The sequence below is a fragment of the Mytilus trossulus genome, chromosome 1, assembly GCF_036588685.1.
Source record: "Mytilus trossulus isolate FHL-02 chromosome 1, PNRI_Mtr1.1.1.hap1, whole genome shotgun sequence".
NCBI lineage: Eukaryota > Metazoa > Mollusca > Bivalvia > Mytilida > Mytilidae > Mytilus > Mytilus trossulus.
Window position 1 is genome coordinate 112,033,252 of NC_086373.1, and position 23,265 is coordinate 112,056,516.

Genomic DNA, 23,265 nt, shown 5'->3' on the forward strand with positions numbered 1-23,265 from the left:
CAGAAATCGCCTTTAAATTGTAGCCAACAAAAGACACAAATCAATAGTAAAATTTAACAATATTTATTATATAAAAGTTTACAAGAAGTATTTTACAAATATAACTGTTAACTTAACTGTCAAAATATGAGTCCACTCTTTTATCTGTATCCGGAAATCTTTTGGAATCCAATCTGAATATTATGTTCACTACTAAGGTCACAATCTAGTATGATGTTGTTTGTAGAATAAAAGTGTCAATCCAAATGCTGTGAATACTAATGTCTATCAATGTCTATGTCCAAGTTTAATTATTAGAGTTTAACTTTAGTGTCTGTATATATAGTGTTGTCATGGAAAATTCTGGAACACTCTATAATGGAACATTGTGGAAAATCCTGGAAAGTTACACCGGAAGTTTCTGGAATAACGTAGAAGTTTAAATTACGCATCTTTTATAAGGATCATTCTAGAAAGTTCCAATCATTTTGTGATTGTTCCAGTGATTCATAAACTGCACAGTTATATAATTATTTGGTAAACAACTATCAGGCCATACAACACAAATTAGGCCAACATAAATAAATACAATAATTACAATATCATAACACCTCCCCCCTTAAAAGAAGTTTTAGTGTAACAAAAACTTATCATGAATAATATGAACAAAAATACATAATATATACAAAGTGATTTAATAAGCTCTAGATAAAGCATCAGCTATTACATTATCTTTACCCTTAATATGTTTTACAATTACATCATATTCCTGTAACAATAAACTCCACCTAGTCAACCTCTGATTCTTGTTTTTCATTTTATGCATGAAGGTGAGAGGATTATGATCAGTATAAACAAGAATAGGATATACAGTGGGATTCAAATATACATCAAAATGTTGAAGTGCTGACAACATTGCAAAACACTCTTTTTCAATAGTTGAATAATTTTTCTGATGTTTATCTAATTTCTTAGAAAAATATGATATAGGTTTTTCAACATTATCATCTGTCTCTTGATATAAAACAGCTCCTATTCCTACATCGCTTGCATCAACGGCAAGTTTAAATTGTTTTTCAAAGTCTGGAGTAATCAGAACTGGACTATTAATTAAAAGTGATTTGCTATTTTCAAAAGCGTTTTGACAATTTTCACTCCAGTTAAATTTAGAATCTTTCCGTAAAAGATGAGTTAATGGTTGAACAACAGTAGCAAAATTTGAACAAAATTTTCTGTAAAATCCAATCATGCCTAAATATTTCATAAGTTGTTTTCTATTTGTAGGAGGTGGAAATTTGGAAATAGCTTCCACTTTAGCCATAATAGGTTTTACTTGACCTTGGCCAACTGTATGCCATAAATAATCAACAGTGGCCTGACAAAATTCACTTTTACCAAGATTAACAGTCAAATTTGATTTTGACAATCTATCAAAAGTATCATACAAATGTGTTAAATGCTGTTCCCAGCTATCACTACATACAATTAGATCATCAATATAAGCATAACAACAGTCTAAATCTTTTATAACATTATTGATCATTCTTTGAAATGTAGCTGGAGCACTTTTCATGCCAAACGGCATTACAGTATATTGAAATAAGCCATCTGGTGTAACAAAAGCTGATATTTCACGAGCTCTCTGTGTCAATGGAACTTGCCAATAACCTTTCAATAAATCAAATTTACTCACAAATTTTGCTTGACCAATATTGTCAATACAATCGTCTATCCTTGGAATCGGATATGAATCAGATTTTGAGACTGAATTTACTTTTCTGAAATCAGTCACGAAACGAAAGGTTTTATCTGGTTTTGGCACAAGGAGACAAGGAGAGCTCCATTCACTGTTACTCGGCTCAATAATATCATTGTCAAGCATATATTTAATTTCTTTTCTCATAACTTCAAGTTTGAGTGGATTGAGCCGGTAAGGATGTTGCTTAATTGGAGAAGCATCTCCTACATCAACATCATGACAAACAGAAGTGGTTTTGTTTGGCACATCTGGAAAAAGATTTTTAAAAGAAAATACCAAAGTTTTTATTTCTTCTCTACGATCAAAAGACAGATGTGCAACTTTTGAGTCTAAATTTGACAAAATTTCTGAATTTTTCAATCTAACTGTCTCTTCCATAGATTTAGAACTAAAAGGTTGTTCAATTACATCTGGTTTGTCATGATTGTTCTCAAATTGAACCATGCCTAAAGTGGCAACTGGTTTACTATCACATACATTAGTACGCTCAAAATATGGTTTTAACATATTAATATGACACACTCTATTTTGTTTGCGCCGACCTGGAGTTTTTACAATATAATTCAAATCATTAATTTTACTCTCTATTGTATAAGGACCACAATATTTAGCCTGTAAAGGATGTCCAGGGACAGGCAGAAATACAAGTACCTTATCACCAGGCTCAAAAACTCTGTCCCTGGCATCTTTATCATACCATATTTTCATCTTGTTCTGTACATTTTTTAAGTTTTTCTGAGCAATTTGACAAGCAGTATACAATTTTTCTTTAAATTTAGATACATAGTCTAAAAGATTCAAGTCAGTATGTTCAGTAAGCCACTTTTCCTTAATCAATTTTAACGGTCCCCTTACAGTATGACCAAATACCAACTCAAAGGGACTAAATCCAAGGGATTCTTGAACAGCCTCTCGAACCGCAAAAAGTAGAAAGTGAACTCCATCATCCCAGTCTCTGTCAAATTGAAGACAAAAAGTTCTAATCATGTTCTTCAATGTTTGATGAAAACGTTCTAAGGCACCTTGAGATTCTGGATGATAAGCACTTGATCTGTACTGAGCAATCCCTAACTGGTATACGACTTGCTGAAATAAACCTGACATGAAATTTGATCCCTGGTCGGACTGTATAGACTTAGGAAGTCCTACTAATGTGAAAAATTTGATCAAAGCTTTGACGATAGTAGGTGTCTTGATATTTCTGAGCGGAATAGCTTCAGGAAAGCGGGTAGATGTACACATGATTGTCAATAAATATGCATTTCCAGTCTTGGTATTTGGTAAAGGTCCAACACAGTCAATTAGAACTCTGCTGAAAGGTTCGTCAAAGGCTGGAATAGGCAGAAGTGGTGCTGGTGGTATTTTCTGGTTAGGTTTACCAACAACCTGGCATATATGACATGATTTGCAGTATTCTGCAACATCATTTCTAAGTTTAGTCCAGTAAAAATGCTGCAAGATCTTAAGGCAAGTCTTCCTTATACCTAAGTGTCCAGCCAAGGGGGTGTCATGGGCAAGACCAATAATTTCTTGTCTATAAACTTTAGGCACCACCACTTGGTAAAGCACTCTCCATTCCTCCTCTGGGGTAGCATCAGGAGGCCTCCACTTCTTCATTAAAATACTGTCCTGAAGGTAATAGCATTCGGCTACTTTGTCTGCTTCCTCCTGTGGTTGAGCCCTCTGGCTGAGCTGAAGAACCTCAGGGTCTTTATGTTGTTCTTCGAGTAACTTCTTTCCGTCTAATGAATGGCTGTTTACATCTGGCCATGGCATAATAACATTTTTGTTAACACTAGATGGTTTTATAATGGCCTTTTCTGAGTTACCAGCATCTTCAATATCAGCTATAAAAGTGTCAGAAAGGTCCATGTAATCAAACTTGTCTTCTTGCAAATTCTCATTTTGTTGTTTTCTAGCCATCGCCCTAGTAACAACACAAGCTGGATACAATTCAGCATCATCTTCAGGTGATTTAACATCCACCACCGGTTCACTGGTAACAATTGGTTCAGCAACCACTTTGTTCCTTGCTAAATCATTTCCTAGCAATAAGGTAACACCCTCAACAGGGAGATTAGGACGAACACCTACAACAACTGGTCCAGTTATTAAATCTGACTTCAGATAAATACGATGCAGAGGAACATCTATACAACCCAACTCTACACCTTGTAACAAAACGGAGGCACCAACAGAAGTCTTCTCGGACAAAGGCAACACACCTTCTAACAATAAAGACTGAGAAGCTCCAGTGTCCCGTAAAATCTTAATAGGCTGAAGAGTGGTATCATCAACAATAGAAACAAACCCATCAGACATAAAGGGTTTGTATTCCTCCATGTAATCACAAAAACTGGACTTAAAAGCCTGACGCGCAGGGCATTCCAATGTACTGGTAATATAAGGTGCCGTACAAGCACTGGTCTTCGGCTTATTATCTCGTTCATTCTTCTTCTGGAGTCTAAAACAATCAGCCATCAGGTGACCAATCTTCTTACAATAAGCACAAGTCAGTGACTTCTTTTCAAAAGTATCAAATTTTGGACTAGACATATTATAACTGGACTGCCTCTTATTCTGTGGAACAGGCTTACTATCAGTACGCTCAGTGCTTTGATTTTTGTAATTTCCACTGGAAGTATTAACATTTTGACACTTGAAACTTCTTTTATGTGAAAGAGTATAATTATCTGAAATAACAGCTGCATCATGTATTGACTCAACAGTTTTGTCGTCTAAATGTGTTTTTAAGTCTAAATGAACACATTGTTTGAACTCTTCTAATAACATCAATTGTCTTAGGTTATCAAAATTGTTATCTGTTTTCTTTGACGTAAGCGATTTATCAAATAGATCTTCTTTTTCCCGAGCAAATTCCACATATGTTTGTGAATCAAACTTTTTATAAGATCTAAATTTCTGTCTATATGCTTCTGGTACTAGTTCATAAGCTTTCAAAACTTCCTTTTTTACCATATCATAATCAGAACTTTTTTCTGATGGAAGTGCGGAATAAATTTCAGCGGCCTTACCCTCAAAAACACTTTGCAGCATCGTAGTCCAATATGGCTTCGGCCATTTCAAATTATTTGCAATTTTCTCAAACTGTGGAAAATATTTATCAACTGTTTTTTCACAAAATTTCGGAACCAAACGTATATTTTTTGCTGCATCAAAATAATCTGATTTCGAGTTAATTTTAGTGTTGCTTTCTTCTTTGACCATTTCAATTTTCAGTTTTTCCATCTCTAACCTTTCCTTCATTTCAAGTTCTTTTAACTTCATTTCAAGTTCTTTTAATTTAAATTCATCTTCTTTTTCTTTTTTATCCATTTCCAATCTTTCCTTCATTTCAAGTTCTTTTATTTTCTCCGTCTCCTTCATTTCCAGTTCTTTTAATTTAAGTTTATGTTCTAATTCAAGCTGTTTTAATTTAAAGGCGTCAACATTTTCGACCTTAAGATCTAGAGCCTCTTCACCTAAAATTTCTGATTCAACTAATTTGTCTATAACCAAATTTTTTATAATTTGTTTTCTCATAGATACTTTAAAAACTAATTTCAGATGTTTAGCAAGCAACACTAATTCCTCTTTCTTTAAATTATCAAAACTCTCCAGGTCTGGCGTTTTCAAAAATTTACCGGCATCAAATGCCATTTTGTAGAATTTTGTTGGCTAGTTATAATAAAAATATTAAACAAAGTTTGATTAAAAATTTTTTAAGATAATCCCGGACGAGCCCCCAATTTCTGTTACGGCCAGAAATCGCCTTTAAATTGTAGCCAACAAAAGACACAAATCAATAGTAAAATTTAACAATATTTATTATATAAAAGTTTACAAGAAGTATTTTACAAATATAACTGTTAACTTAACTGTCAAAATATGAGTCCACTCTTTTATCTGTATCCGGAAATCTTTTGGAATCCAATCTGAATATTATGTTCACTACTAAGGTCACAATCTAGTATGATGTTGTTTGTAGAATAAAAGTGTCAATCCAAATGCTGTGAATACTAATGTCTATCAATGTCTATGTCCAAGTTTAATTATGAGAGTTTAACTTTAGTGTCTGTATATATAGTGTTGTCATGGAAAATTCTGGAACACTCTATAATGGAACATTGTGGAAAATCCTGGAAAGTTACACCGGAAGTTTCTGGAATAACGTAGAAGTTTAAATTACGCATCTTTTATAAGGATCATTCTAGAAAGTTCCAATCATTTTGTGATTGTTCCAGTGATTCATAAACTGCACAGTTATATAATTATTTGGTAAACAACTATCAGGCCATACAACACAAATTAGGCCAACATAAATAAATACAATAATTACAATATCATAACAATATAAAGTCTTGAAGAGATCAGAAGACAAGTCACAGCAAATAATTCATAAAACTTTATTCATTATTTAAGTCATAACTATTCAGAGATCAATGGCGATAAATTGTGATAGGTCAAAACCAATGACACAATATGCATGTACATGTATATATATATATTGAACTTTTGTGGTTTATTAAATTGATGAAAATTGAAGTAACCATTTTATAATAATTAAAAAAAAACTTTTTCAAAAATGCTATACTTTTGATAATTGTAATTTGGATGAAGAGTTGTCTCATTGGCACTCACACCACATCTTCCTATATCTATATACTAGCTATATTAAACATTTATTCATCGACATCAAAAATGTTATTTTATTTATTCATTGTAATCAGATGTAATCATGATTACTTTGCCAATGTAATCATTAATTTAATCAGATACTTTCAGAAATGATGTAATCGTTAATTTAATTTAATCGTACAATTGACAAAGTAATTGTAATTTAATCAATTACATTGAAAGTAATCGGACCCATCTCTGGTCCTAAATATAAAACTGTACTACAACTATAACATAAACTTAACATGATTATGATCCAAAAAAAATGAGGTCAACGTCATATAAAATAAAACGAGAAATACATGTACACCTTACAATCATTTAATACACTTAATATAGTTGACCTATTGTTTATAGTTACAGAGAAACAGACTTAACAAAGAAAACTAAACATTAATCATTGAATTATGATTATCATGGAGTCAAGGTCAGAAAAAACATGGAAGACAAACACATGTACAACCATGAAAATGAGGACATTTAACATGTGGCAGACGGAAACTTCATAACATAAGGCCTCTGTATACAAAGTATGAAGCATCCAGGTCTTCCAACTTCTTAAATATAAAGCTTTTAAGAGGTAAAAGTTACTGCCACTGCTGCCAGATCACTATCTCTATGTCGAGCTTTCTACAACTAAATATGCAGGCTAAATAAAAATGAAAACCATTCTTCTGTGTTAAGGTCAAAGAACAGTAAATGAGCTATATCACAGATTTTTGTAAAATTTACGTTTTAATGATTTAAAAATAATCATATGGTCACCGACTTTGTTTTTTGCATATTAAAAAATCTGTTTCCTTGTTTGTAGTAAAAAAACATCGTAAATCAACAATTTAGGGTCTACAACAAGAAGACTTTATGATTATTTTAATTTTTTTGTGTGTTTTTCACAAGAACAACACTTTGCTTGATGTATACCGTTTAAAAAATAAAGGTCGGTGACCCTATATCAACAACATACCGGTATATATATCTTTTATAAAAATATCTATGGAGTAAAATTGGAAAATTGATGATTTCATGAACGTTTTTCCCTGCTTTTATGTGCTTTCTATACAAATATTTTGAAAGAATTCAATCAGATATATTTAAGAGAATAAAAGAAAAAAAGGCATTATATTTTTAATTTTCATATACAGTTCAACGATCAAAAGGTATATGCAAATATAAGAAAGTCTATGACATAGTTCATATACTGTTACTTGACCTTAATCATTTTGTGTTTTATTTTACTTTAAAAATTTGTAAGGAACCCCAATCACTCAAATTCAAATTAAAACGATGCAAATTAAGAATATGTATTTGTAAACTGACAAATAAAGACAGTCCTAAAACATTTCCAGGTATACAGAACTGTAATATATATAGGCTTTTCAATTTATTGAATTGAATGAATTTTATTTGCAAAAGCATATAGAACATGCTATGGCAATACATAATATATACATAATGTAGCTAACCAATAATATCAGATCTAGCTTGACCAATTGTTGAAGACAGTTCAGTTTTACCTTTAGATTCCATTCATGTCATTATAATTTTTAGTGTTATTTTTTTTTGTCTTACCAATTTCTTACTTTATTAATCACTACCAATTAGACCACTTTCGAGTTCATCCGTCGCTGGCAAAAACTCGTCAATTATGCACGCCTTTATGACGTCATTTACCAGATAGAGGGTTCGCCTGTATCCCTGCACTATTTACGTTCATCAAGCATCTTAGTGATCGTCTTTGTGCAGGATAAACTAGAAATAATGGTTGCTCTGTAGATACTTACTGACAATTCCCTAATGACAGCAGTGTTGATTGTCAATTTTGAGAATTCAATATGCCGAATAATTCGTACAATATAGAATTATAGTTTTCCAACCACTCGCTCAACATTGGAAGGAAGTGACGACGCCCCTAAACGCACAAATAAAATGATAAAGGCGCGTATAATTGACGAGTTTTTTCCGGTGACGGATGAACTCGAAAGTGGTCTATTGAGACTTTGTCATCATTGTAAAGTAACTTGTTGTATATGTTCAGGTCATGGCATCCAGTATACCATGTGTACCTGCCCATGAGGCTAATAACTTATATCTTGTATATTTTTAGGCCATGGCATCCAGTAAACCTTTACCATGTGGACCTTGTCAAGAAGGAAAAGTCAACACTAAAGCTGACATCTGGTGTTACAACTGTGATGAAGGATTATGTTCAACATGTTCTGGTCAACACAAAAAATTCAAAGGAACACGTGATCATAAAACTATTCATATAAAAAGTTATAAACCCTCCATAGGAGCTATCAAAACAGAATGTGACAAACATGGTCAACAGCTTAACTTGTATTGCCCCAATCATTTAATGCCTTGCTGTGATGAATGTATTTCTATAAGTCATTCAAAATGTACGGGAATAAAAAGTTTAGCAAATGTAGTTGAGAAAACCAAAATTTACCAATCCAAACAAACATTAGAGAAACAAATTAACTCAATCAATCATTTTCTGGAAAAATTGGTTACTAACAAATCTAAAAACATAGCAAGAGGTGAACGAGAATATGAAAGTATACAAGATTTCATTGTTAAAATTCGACAGGAAATAAATAGTCATTTAACCCGCCTAGAGAAGAAGTTATGCAATGAGGCAGAAACTATCTTAAACCAGGTAAAATCAGAAGCATCAGATTTGATGACTGAAATTAAAGGAAAACAGAAAATCTTAAAGAAAATGCAAGACCACTTACAAACAGTCATACCACACACTTCAAAACTCCAATCATTTCTAGGTGTATATCAGATTGAACAACAAATACATCAATGTCAGCGATATGTTTACGATCTGGAAAATGATGAAAGGGCAAAAGAATTTAACATCAAAATGAAACAAAATGATGAGATAGAAAACATACTAAGCAAGTTAGAATCACTAGAATCTTTAGGAGAAGTAATGGTTGATAGGACAGAAACAGACTTGAACAGAGAAACAAGTGTGAGGAGGAAAGCACAAGTTGAATCACGAGAACAATCCAACATAAACAACATGACAATGAATATAGAGACAAAGATAGAGATCAACATAAACAAGCCAACTAGTGACATGATTTGTCTGATGGACGGAAGAGTTATAGTAGTGGAAGAGCATGGTAAAGTTAACCTATTTACATCTGATGGCAAACTACAGAAACATTTACCTATACCTGGTGGAGCCTTCAGTGTAACACAGATCAATCAGAACACTATAGCCATCACTTATCCTAATGAGAGAGCCATAAAGATTATCAATATGGAGAATGAAACAGTAACCAAAGTTATCACATTAGACAAAGTATGCTTAGGTTTATCATTCTCCAATAATTCTCTGGCTGTAGGTTTGGATAAAGATGAAATCCGTATTATAGACTTGGAAGGAAATACACTGAAGTCAATACAAGTTAAGAGTGAATCATACCTGTATGACCTTGTTTACTGTAATGACAGAGTAATCTATAGTGACTATGGTGGTAAAGCAGTATACTGTTATGATGAATCAGGTCAACAGATCTGGCAATATACTCAGGATTTATCAGGACCAGAAGGGCTTTGTAAAGATAGTTATGGTGACATTATTGTAGCAGACTGTGAATCTGATAGAATAATAGTGATATCAAAAGATGGACAGAATAGTAAAGTACTGATTGGTAAAGAGGGTGGACTGAATTATCCTCAGTGTATTTGTTTTAAACATAATGAGTCTGCAGGTTTTATTTGTGATTACAGGGGCACATACATGGCAAAATTCAATTTATCTGTGGGATAAAATACACACTGGGGATTCAAATGATATTACTTTTCTATGAATCTGCAACAAATTATATATTTATACAACTAGAATAGCAAATCTTTAGTAGCAGTAGATTTAGGTTCTGTGTGTTTTGGTCACAATATAGAACAAAATTTCATGTGTACAATAAATATAGTTTAAATGAAAATTAGAAAATATTTTAGATCAATCAAATATTTTTTTGTTTGTTTCACAAATGACATGAATGAATCATAAACTAAATATTACTTTTTGAAATGGCCAGAAAAATGAAATGAAATATATTTGCATATATATGGATAATTTAATTCAAAAGATATTACTGGCATAACTTGTCTGATGGATGGAAGAGTTATAGTAGTGGAAGAGTTTGGTGAAGTTAACCTACTTACTTCTGATGGCAAACTACAGAAAAAACTACCTATACCTGGTGGAGCCTGGAGTGTTGGGCTTAAATTAAAATATTGTTTGTTTGCAGTTTACCGACCGACCCTTGAAAATCCTCCTGACTGTGAACATTTTATTGCTTTAAATTTGAAGATTTTTTTTTTTTAATCCTCTATTGACGCGATCCAGAACTTTGGGTCCTTTCCGGAAATGATTTAAAGTTTGGGTCAATTACAGCAGATCCCAAATGGCAAATGTCGGATTTGATGGTAGCTTACAAGAAAAACATGTAAATCACAAATGGCAAATGTTGGGTTTGATGGTAGCTTACAAGAAAAACATGTATATCACAAATGGCAAATGTTGGGTTTGATGGTAGCTTACAAGAAAAACATGTAAATCACAAATGGCAAATGTTGGGTTTGATGGTAGCTTACAAGAAAAACATGTAAATCACAAATGGCAAATGTTGGGTTTGATGGTAGCTTACAAGAAAAACATGTAAATCACAAATGGCAAATGTTGGGTTTGAGGGTTAAAAGAATTAAACACATTTTTTCTAGCGGTAATTTCTGATATATTTGATGCAAGCTACATATTCATGTTTGACAGCTTTACCTAACAGGGAGTAAAAAAGAATAGCCACACTTTCGGCATACCTACCCTCGCCTCATTTTTTTTATTGACCGTCTTTGTTCTGTTATCTATCTATTATTGTTCTATTCAAAATAATTATAGAAGCCATAGATTTGTTATAAATTTACACATGGCTAACGCTCAAGATAAAATTCGAATATCAAGGCCAAGGCCATGTGTAAATTTCTCAACAAATCTATGGCTTCCATGAATTATTTCTTAATCATATATTATATGTTTATAATCTGTACATATTTACACCTGTCACTATAATAAATAATTTACCTTCTTACTTACTGTAAATTCAGAAATTATTGCGTGCATTAAAATCACAAATCACAACAGTTATTTCCCCTTTCATTTTGGAGTTCATTATTTCAGGCTTTTTTTTTAAACACTTTTTGTCCCCAATATCTTTTTAAAACTTATGTATTAACATTAAATCCATTTTTTTCTTATGATTATTAATAAAGAGCTTTATTTCATTCCTTGAGTTTGTTAGTTTATTAAAATGGTAAACATAGGGAACCCAACAACACATAAAACCATAAATATATTGTGTCAAAATCAAAATACCAACAGAAACATTAAAACAAAAGTAAAAAACATCTTTGACAGAACTAAAACAATTGTTGGTTCAACATCAACAACACATAAAACACATTAAGACATCTTTTAAAGCATACTAAAATGATAATGTGGGGAAACTGTCAGCAATCCAAAATTACATAAACCACAAAAGATATCTAGAAGAATACGGATATGACTTTGGGTCAACTTAATGACACACATAGCAACAAAAGATGTAAAAGAGAGAGAGAAGAAACCAAGGGGATTATCAAATAGAAATAAAAAGATGTGGTAAGGGCCCCAATGAAACAACTCTCCATCCAAGTCACACTGTGTAAAAAGTTAACAATTATAGGTCAAAGTATGGCCATCACTAGAAGCCCGATTTCAGTCTGAAACGGCCATTTTGGTCTGATCACATCTTGATTGACTGGATTTACTGCTAGAGAAATTCGTCCAGATATTTCAGATCGTTTAGTCGCCGTTCAGATCAGGTAAATCAGTTCGTTAAGGCGTATCAAGACGGAAAAGACTGAATCATCTAGCGGGTTGTTTAGACCCGTTAAGACCGTGTCAGACCAAAACAGACCATGGATACAAAGTTACGTCAAGATGTTGTCAGACCGTGTCCAGTCGTGTTCAGATTTTAATCATTTGGACACAAAACGAGTGAAACTTTCCCATTGTTTATCAGGGGTTGCTCCCCTTTTAAAAATAAAATACAAGTTAGAAAGAAGACGGTTTATGTTAACTGAAAGTCTACCACGTCCCTTTAATCATGTTAATTAAATAAAAAAAATATTCAATTTGAATTCTTACTACATCCTATTTAACATGTTTTGTATATATTTTAAAAAATAGCTCAAAGTCATACTGCTGAACAAACCGCCGCGAAATGACTAAAAAAAATTCAACAGATTGCCGAAATAACATTTATTTATTGAATGTAAGCACCTGAACCTTTATATTAAAGGTTTACAAGTGATTACAATACATGTTTTTGCAATTACAGAATGTCGTGGGTGGTGAAAAATTTGTCATGTTGACGCAATAGATCATTTTTACACCCGTATTAAATAATTACGGATGTCGGCCGTGAACACACAGGCACTTGTCTCAGAAAATAAATTTCCTATATACCTTATTATAATAAGGTATATAGGAATTTTTTTTTTCTGAGACAAGTGCCAAAAAAATTCCTATATACCTTATTATAATAAGGTATATAGGAATTTTTTTCTGAGACAAGTGCCTGTGCGTGAACACTTGAAAACGCGTGATCTTAATAATTATGTTTAATTAAATTTAAGATGTAACATTTTTTAATATTGTAAATGAATGCATTCATTTAACTTTTAATGTTGGCTATATAAATTGCATTTGAGTGAGGCAGGGAAATATATATATATATAACTAGAATCTATGTCTTTTCTCGTTTTCCGTTTACTGTCATGCCATTGTCCGTTCATTTTTGCCAGACTCATGCGTTTGACTTTCCATCTTTATTTTTCACTTAGTCTATAATTCGAGAGCCTGTTATAAAAAAAATATTACACACCAGAAGACTTTGTTAAAAGATAAAGTTTGAATATTATAGCAGAAAAAGGCCAGTGTACCTGAAGTACCTTTGAAGACCAGGTTATATATATTACATGAATACAGCATAATAAAGCTGGTTTAATTTGAATTACTATCCATTAGGGACATTTTCTGACGATAATTAATCAAATCTGACAAGTTTGATTAAAAACGGAAAATAAGCCCGTAAACGATTTAACGTTACCGTACCCTCTTTACTTGTCACCATGTCGGCATCTTCAAATGGCAAATTTATTTTACACAAATTCGTTGACATGCCATGATGGTAGATGGACACTACAGCACAATATAAGCTGAGCTGGAAATTACAATTGGTGAGTAGAAATGAATAATATTTTAAAACATGCCTATCAGACATGAGAATAATCATTGATCCGGCCAAGAGTTTGAAGGAGAGATGTTTACATTTGTTACATTTGTGCATACAGGTATGAATTGACTTTCTAATACACCACATTCTTGTACAGTAACTTGTTCAAAGGCAAAGTAAGAATTTGGGCTTGTAAAAAAAATTATTCCTGTGATTGGACCCCCCCCCCCCCCCCCTTTTGGAAGATAAATGCATGATTTGAAAAAGGTACATATAAATTTATTATAAACTATGGTTTAAATCCTCCCTTTTAAAAAGGGCTGGATACACACCTGTTTATTGCCTAAACCATTGTGTGTATTCACAATGGTTTGGTTGGGGGGGGGGGGGGGAGGGGGGCCTATTACCAGACCTAACCCCCTGATGGAGTAACCCTAGTCCAAATAATTATGACGTCTGGCAAGGCTATTTTATTTTTTTTCTGAGACGCCTTCCTAGGACGTTGTAGGAAGGCGTCCCAGAAAAAAATTTAAATAGCCTTGTCAAACGTCATAATTATTTGGACTAGAGTAACCCTACATATTCATATTTATTGTATGTTTAATAATGTATTGATAACTGTCCCGTCCTAAAATTTGCATGAAATATCTGTCACTGGATTTTTTATAACTCATAACCAATCAATCTTCACATGTATGTTACAATGATGATGCACCTATTTATATAGCCACTGGTGGGTGATGGTGTAACACCACTAATTAAGGCCCGGCCAGAAAGCACATACCAGAAAGTAGTACATATTTAACACAAAATAGTTCCTTCGCACCACTGTAACTTTCAAAATATGTAGAATATTTAGGTATTTTTGGTATCAAATGAAAGCTGAAGGACTGGTGATCATTGTAGAACACTTTTGGACTTTTAGTTTTGAATATTAAAAAAACTGCACCAAATTTTAAAAAGAGGGTACATTTTGTCTGTTTGTCAGATCTGAAGTACCTGTTTTGGTACATCTGAAGTTCCGGGAACCAGTTCTTTCTTATATGCCATGCAAGGTATGTTGATTTTTTCAGTACAAGACACCATAAAGTGTTGCTTTGATATGCAATGATTGCCACTTTATTTGAACTTAAAATAAAGGAGGTGTGCCTGCTTGAAACGGAGGAATTTAACATAGAAAGCAATGGGACCATGAATTAGTGGTGTACTTCCTGATGTACAATAATTATAATTTATCACATATTTGTTATGAATACCTTCAAGGCTTGGGTTTGCATATGCAATAACCTCTAAATTGCCGGGGGCAAAAAAAAGAGTATATTGATATTGTGCCCTGATTCCAAATGATGTGACAGCATTGCGTCCTTAACAACAATTTTTTACACTTTTGTGATAAGAAATTTAAGATAATTTTCCAGGCATGTTTCATTAAATTGCAGGCGCAGATCCAGAGGGGGGTTCCAGGGGTTGGAACCCTTTCTCTTTTTGAGGATCAATGCATTTGAATTGGGACATGTAATTGGAACCCCCCTTTGTCCTGGTTTTCAAAATGGCTGGACTCTCCCCTGAATTGTTATCAATGATTTGTTTTGCTCTAAATTTTGTAGAACTTAAATATAACATGTTATAATCTGTGCATACCATTGCTTTGTCATGTATGTAGTAATATTCTACAAATTCTATTTTGAAATAAAAAAGTATTATTAAAAGAATTTGTTGAATTATTATTACTACAAATATCACAAATCAAATACATGTAGTTACTGTAAATTCAGAAATTATTGCTTGCAAATTATTGCGAATTTTTCATTTTAGACTTAAATGCGATTTTAATTTTTACGATTTTGTGAAAAATCCTGTTTAATTCATATAAAATATCATAAAATGTGCGTTTAAGTTATTGCGTTTACAACTCAGTCGCATTTTTCGCAATAATAAAAACCTCACATTAATTTCTGAATTGACAGTAGTATATAAAATAGTATTAATGCTATTGACTTATTTAATTTTATACATGTTATAGAAGTCGCATGTAATACAAGTTATAAATACTTAATTCTTAATGTAAATTTTTTTTGTAGATAAGATATCACATTGGTTTGAGCATGATTCCCAGCAAGATTATGAAGGGGCATATATATCATATATACATAGGAAATATACAGTGTCACTAAATTACTCTCATACGGTACCTCACCTCTGTAGCTGTAAATTGCGAAACGGTGGATTCATTCATAATTTTGAGTTACTTATTGCAATTGGAAATAACGTTGATAAAGCTAACAGCATTATGCCATGATGTTGATGGGATGTTCTGATTGGACAAAAAGGAAATTGTGAATTGAACAAATAGCAAACTTGAAATTCATAGGAAAAAAAGTAGGAAATTGGAATAATGAAAATTCATAGTTTCAGTGATTATCTTACAATCATCATGATCATTGTCAATACTACAAGTGCATCATCATGATCATATATATCTGAATTCACCTTGGATAATTATACATTTAAAATAAGAATTTGGATATAATAAGAATTTCTGTGCTGGCGTTGCTACTGTTGGCTTCATGTACCACCAGCTGGGAGTGTTAAACCTTTTTGACCTTTCGTGAGGGTCTGTCACGGTCCGTCACAATTGGTTAGTGTCATATATGCATGATTATGGAAGTTTCACCAACCTAGACAAGCTTTACAGCCCTGGCACGGTTGTTGGTTGCACTTAGAGTCAAATGACAGCTTGCTGTATACATTTGTAGTTCAAATAGTCTGAATGAATCTACATGTATGGTGACAATCTTCTAAATTACTGTTCATTCTGAAACTGGCATTTTATACTAGTACATGTAGTAGTCGAACATATTAAACAATACATGTACTTCAAAGTATCAATTTATTTTGTCTCGCCTTACATGAAAGTCATGAAAGTTGGTTGTATATATGCAAGAAATATGTATTACAGTCTTGGGGTGATGATGTAAGCTATTTTTAATAGAGCTTTAAATTTATAAAAGCTAAATGAGCTGGTTCAGGGAATGAGTGTAAAATATACTGTTACATTTTATTACATGTAATTGGATACATTTTATTGTATATGAGTACCTTGCAAGGTCTACTTGTCTATCAGGTTAGGTTGACCTGACCTTAATTTTATTTCATGGATAATCTAAGTGATTTAGGTTATTTCAGTTTAATACAATGTTAACATGGTTAGGTTTGTTTCTCAGATACTTCGTAATGAAATTAGAGACTGGAAATGGGGAATGTGCCAATAAGACAACAACCTGACTACAGAGCAGACAACAGCAGAAGGTCATCAATGTTTGAATTGTTTCTCAGAAGCTGTAAGCTACATTGAACATGTTGGAAACAAACATAATTTTTGTTTTGCCTAAGGAGATATGGTATCAGGGGTGAATCCAGCCATTTAAAAAAGGGGGGGTTCCCAACCCAAGACAAAAGGGGGGGTTCCAACTATATGTCCCCATTCCATGATCGTCCAAAAAAGGGGGGTTCCAACCCCCTGAACCCTCCCCTGGATCCACCACTGGGTATGAATTTTGATGAGACGACTTGCATTACTTAAACTATAAACCATGTAGACCAAGTGATTTTCTTTTTAGTCACTATATAATAGGTCACTGCACACCCTTCAGCAAAGACCAAAAAACTTAAACTTCATGATGAGCACCCTATAAATGGCTCTGCTTGGAAAGAGCTAGGCTTCTAACAGAGTTAATGTAAAAAATTCAGACGAGAACCCAACAGTGATGACAACTTGATTTATACTAGTATACATGAGCTACAAACAAACAAATATGTGATAAACAGCAATCAACAAAAACACTACAGACAAAAAATTAAGGGAAGACTATTTAAATATAAAAAAAGAAGATGTGGTATGATTGCCAATGAGACAACTCTCCACAAAAGACCAAAATGACACAAACATTAACAATTATAGGTCACCGTACAGCTTTCAACAATGAGCAAAGCCCATACCGCCTAGTCAGCTATAAAAGGCCCCGATAACTATAAGAAAAAGTAAAACGATTCAAACGAGAAAACTGACGGCCTTATTTATGAAAATAAATGAACAAAAACAAATATGTAACCAAGGATTTGTATAGTGTCTCACTATACAAATCCTTGATGTAACACAAAAACAAACGACAACCACTTAATAACAGGCTCCTGGCTTGGGTTTATTTACTTTAATGTAAAGTAAATAAAATTAACTAATGTCTTGTACAAGTATTACCCTGCATGACGTTCCGTGAAAATTGTTTTAAAAAATCTAATTTGTCCATAATTCTTTTATGTAATAAACTTATTTAAATAAATTCAGACCTTCACCTGTCTGATCACCAGCATGGCTAAAGGTATTACTCCCAGATGTATTGGCAGGTGACACCTCCAGGTATTCAAGCGATTTCCTGTCGGACTTGCAAGTTCATGCATCATTTCACTTCTGTCAGTGTACACGACCGAAAACTTGAATCTTTCCATTTTAAACTTTCAGGTGCATAGGTAATCATTTGATAATATACATCTCTGTCCTGCGTGTCCGATAGTGATACACTAGTCATTACTGTTTATAAATAACATTTCTGGTGTAAAGAATATTATTCATAAAAATTTAAATAATTCCAAAAAAGAGATTTGATAAAATAAAAATTTGCTTACACATTTTTTCCAATGGTAAATTTGGGGAAATGTAAGTACTCGTTGTCAAAAGTAAAGGCCAGTTTGAAACATACAAGAAAAATTGATTTAACAAAAATATATATATACGCACTTAACGACCATTCTTTTATACGCCTTGATAGAAAGTTACGGAACTATAGATAGTTGCAATTTAAAATTATATACATTTTTACATTGAACATAAGAAAGAAATAAAATTGAGAATGGAAATGGGGAATGTATCGAAGAGGAAGCGGAAGGTCACCAACAGGTCTTCAATGCAATGAAACGAGAAACTCCCGCTCCTGGAGGTGTCCTTTAGCTGGCCCCTAAACAAATATATACAAGTTCAGTGATAATGAACACCATACTAATTTCCAAATTGTACACAAAAAACTAAAATTTAATAATACAAGACTAACAAAGACCAGAGGCTTCGGACTTGGGACAGGCGCAAAAAATGCGGCGGGGTTAAACATGTTTATGAGATCTCAACCCTCCCCCTATACCTCTAGCCAATGTAGTAAAGTAAACGCATAACAATACGTACATTTAAAATTCATTCAATTCAAGAAAAGTCCGAGTCTGATGTCAGAAGATGTAACCAAAGAAAATAATCAAAATGACAATTAAACATAAATAAACATGCAATTTGCCCCCTCCCTTTTTGGGAAAAAAATTGGTTGCTTATATAGGGAATCACTGAACCGTGACTGGAGCGGTCCCTCTCTTAGGTCAGTCAGTGGGCCATCACTTACGAAAATTCCTGGGTCCGCCACTGAGCATGTTATCATGGGATGTCGATGGACTATTGTATACCAAAAGAAGAAGAAGAGAACCAATTTGAATTAAAAACAGGTCGATATTTAACCTGCTCTGGTTCGTCGAAGTAATGGACAAAGTAAAATCACAGATTTCTATTTAAATAAAATTGTTTTCGAACAAAGGAAGGAATTCGTCATCACAATTGTTGGGTATAATGTATTATAATGTGAACATCGTTCTGAAGTACTGTATGCCAAATTTTCTGTTCCAACATGCACGTTATATATATGCTATATACCTGACGTCCCAAGAGAATTTTCTGTTCCGACATGCATGTTACCAAGAGATGTGAATATTTTCTTGGAAAAGTATTCAGTAACAAAGTTTCAAATTAATATCGGGATTTATTTTCTTTCTTGATATATTCAGTAACAGCAAAAAGAATAACTTGACTGCTTGTCCCCTAAATTGGGCTGTTCTTGCCAGATAAAAGACTTATAGTTATATAACTCGAAAAACTTTTAATTTGTATTTTTTTTTTAATTTATTTTCATCACTAGATAGCTGAAATTTATTGGGAAACTTGCATTTCGGACATATTCTTTGCTTCTTAGCTCGAATTAAAGAGTGTTATAAACTTTTTCAAATGTTGAATATGCAACCAACAAATGGAAGTTTTTAACGACCTTGACTGGCTATACAGCCCTTGCACGGTCGGCCCTGGCTTGCGCCTTTTTGGGCATTAAATAATTTAATATGTTTACCATGTGGTAATTTAAATAATTTAGAACGATGAGAAAGTTTAATAAAAACAAAAATTTGGATAAATAAATGAATAAAAAAAGTAAAAAATTTAAGATTAAGTAAACAATAAAATAATAAAAGAATATAATACGCAACCAAATCTCCAAGTATTATTTATGTTTCTGGTAAAGGCGTTTGATTGGGTATTAGTTTGAGGTAGGCGTGTTTTCGGAAACATTCCTCCAATCAGACCTATTTGACATACACGTGTGCGCTGATGCGTGTACACTGGCTATTGTAACGGCACGTGTGACTGTCTCATATCGAAATCTGTCGAGCGTGACCAATGTTTATTGTAGAATTTTTTGTCATGTGGTCAAATTATTTGACATACAAGTTTTAAATTTGCATTTTGAAAGATTATTTTCGGAAGTTGTCCCGTATATACTATTCTAAAGTGTTAGAGAAAAAAAAAACAAGACTTTAAAGGAAAGATACATATCAACGGAGAATATAACCTGAGAAAACTATACTAGTCTACTAGCATAATAGTCAAAGATATAAAACATGTATTATATGGCTCTGATATTAAATTTAACGTGTTCTTGAAAATTTTGACAAAATATAATTGCACGATTTTTTAATCGATCGCTGACCTTTAATTCTAGAAGTGACTTGTGACTGTTATAAACATGCAGAGACAATTCTATGCATTATGGTTTAAGTTTACAATGAACACACTATAGTTATACATTTTCCTTTTAAATATCAAATAGACAATCACCTTTCGGATAGACTTGCTTTTTCTTTCTTTTCGTAAAAATTATCATTCGTCCATTTAGAGACATAAATTACAAGTTATATATGTCTCTGGTTTATTATATTTGATTACTTCAAAAATGCTTCAAAATACTATGAGCCTGTATTGGGGTCCCAACCGATCACACAAAAAAAGGGGCGAGTTCCAACTATATGTCCCCGTTCAAATGCATTGATCGTCTTAAAAGTTTATGACTCAACGGTTTCCTCCAACAATATGGTTTGATAAATTTCTTTCGAAGTTCATTACTTTTCACATACTAAAATAAAATGATATTCATCTTCAATTACTTGTTTATCACACATAATACAAAATCTCGGATATGTCTCAATATTATAAAATCGACAAGTTTCTATATTCAAACAGTGAGCAGATATATGCGGTATTTACAAATGAATGGTTTTATAAATATAATTTACAGCATGATCTTAATAAAATTGTTGGGGTCAAATACATCTATGCAACATACATTTAGGCGAGTCTTCAAAAAATAGTACATTTCACTATTAAAGCTACCGTTTAATCTATCTTTGAATTCAAATTAAAACAAATTCACTTTTTTTACACCCTGATGTAACCGTATTTTTAAAGTGTTGTCATCCGTATCAATAAATTGTTTAATAAAATTGAAGTGCATGAGTATTATTAACGTCTAGGATAAGTGTGAGATTTCTCTGTTGATGGGAATAAACAAAATTTAGCTGAATTTGTATTATTTAAATTAATGAAAAGGCAAGCTAGTGTGTGTTTGAAATGATATTGTTGAAATGGATTTATAGCATGAAAAATGTGTGTAACTGATTTTACGTTGACTTGGACTGCGAATTTGAAAATAATATATTTGTGAAATCACATTCTACAAGATGACATATTTTGTAAGTACGTTTAATATACTCTATAACCTTTCATTCTAATTATAGTATCTTTGAAATGCATTTTATAGCGGACTATGCGGTATGGGCTTTGCTCATTGTTGACGGCCGTACGGTGACATATAGTTGTTAATGTCTGTGTAATTTTGGTGACATCCCATTAATCCGACAACCATTATTCCGACAGCCCATTACTCCGACAGCCCACTATTCCGACAGCCCATTACTCCGACAGCCCATTATTCCGACAACCCATTACTCCGACAGCCCATTATTCCGACAATGCGTTTTTCTTATGTGTATCGGTAAATTTTCTTTAAAAAGACCAACTCCGTTCTTTATGATATGTGTGGTTGTCCTTCTTGATTACAATTACTTTTTCCATGTGGGATATTTGTCTCAGTATATTGGAGTTAATACACATGCTAATGGCAACTGCTCAGTCTTTACCCACGTCCCATATTCGTTTTAAGTGTAAAGGTACTTTATCTATCTTAATATTTCGTTGTTTGTATGTCCACTCTCAGTCTGTGCTGTTCTAGTTCGCTATTTTTTCTCATGTGTGTCTCGATCTACCTTCTTTATAAAAAAGAAGATGTGGTATGATTGCAAATAACACAACCATCCACAAGAGACCAACATGACACAGACATTAACAACTATAGGTCACCGTACGCCTTCAACAATGATCAAAGCCCATACCGCATAGTCCTCTATAAAAGGCACCGATATGACAATGTAAAACAATTCAAACGAGAAAACTAAAGGCCTTATTTGTATAAAAAATGAACGAAAAACAAATATGTAACACATAAACAAACGACAACCACTGAATAACAGGCTCCTGACTTGGGACAGGCAGATACATAAATAATGTGGCGGGGTTAAACATGATAGCGGGATCCCAACCCACCCCTAACCTGGGACAGTGGTATAACAGTTCAACATAAGAACCAACTATAAAAATCAGTTGAAAAAAGACTTAACTCATCAGATTGACAATAATACAAGTGAATGTGGCTGGGAACTTGTACATTCCGACAACAAAAAGACGCTAGGATAAAATTGAGAATGGAAATGGGGAATGTGTCAAAGAGACAACAACTCGACCAAATAAAAAAACAACAGCAGAAGGTCACCAACAGGTCTTCAATGTAGCGAGAAATTCCCGCACCCGGAGGCGTCCTTCATCTGGCCCCTTAACAAATATATACTAGTTCAGTGATAATGAACGCCATACTAATTTCCAAATTGTACACAAGAAACTAAAATTAAAATAATACAAAACAAAGGCCAGAGGCTCCTGACTTAGGACAGGCGCAAAAGGAACATATCTGAGAGTATTCGGAGTTATCTGAAAGCACTGTAGTTCATAGCCACTAACAACTAATAAAAAAATCATGCATCTAAGACTTAACTAGATCTTCGGCTCCCCCTTTTCGCGTATCAGGGGAGTGATGTTTTCCCCACTATTAACTACATATTAAATAAATATATCGAAGTTTGATGACACTACCCGCCGTTTTTGTTCGCAACGCTTTCTCTCCTTGTATCACTCATCTGAGTTTTATTTAAATTAATTTTGTCGCAGAAATATACAGTCAACGCATTTTAATGCTCAAATAGAATGAGTGCAGTATGAAAGGCAATAACAAACTAGTAAAAAATCTA

The 23,265-nt window shown here is 33.1% G+C and overlaps 1 protein-coding gene and 1 long non-coding RNA gene across 3 annotated transcripts in view; one reads left to right on the forward strand and one right to left on the reverse strand.

The window, feature by feature from the left end:
• The window catches only part of LOC134697966 (probable proline--tRNA ligase, mitochondrial), a 105,469-nt gene that overhangs the window by 19,125 nt on the left and 63,079 nt on the right, over positions 1-23,265 (reverse strand). The window lies entirely within an intron of this gene.
• On the forward strand, positions 13,601-16,592 carry LOC134697949 (uncharacterized). Its single transcript, XR_010103122.1, has 2 exons — positions 13,601-13,714; positions 15,792-16,592. It is a non-coding gene; the product is annotated as an uncharacterized LOC134697949 (long non-coding RNA).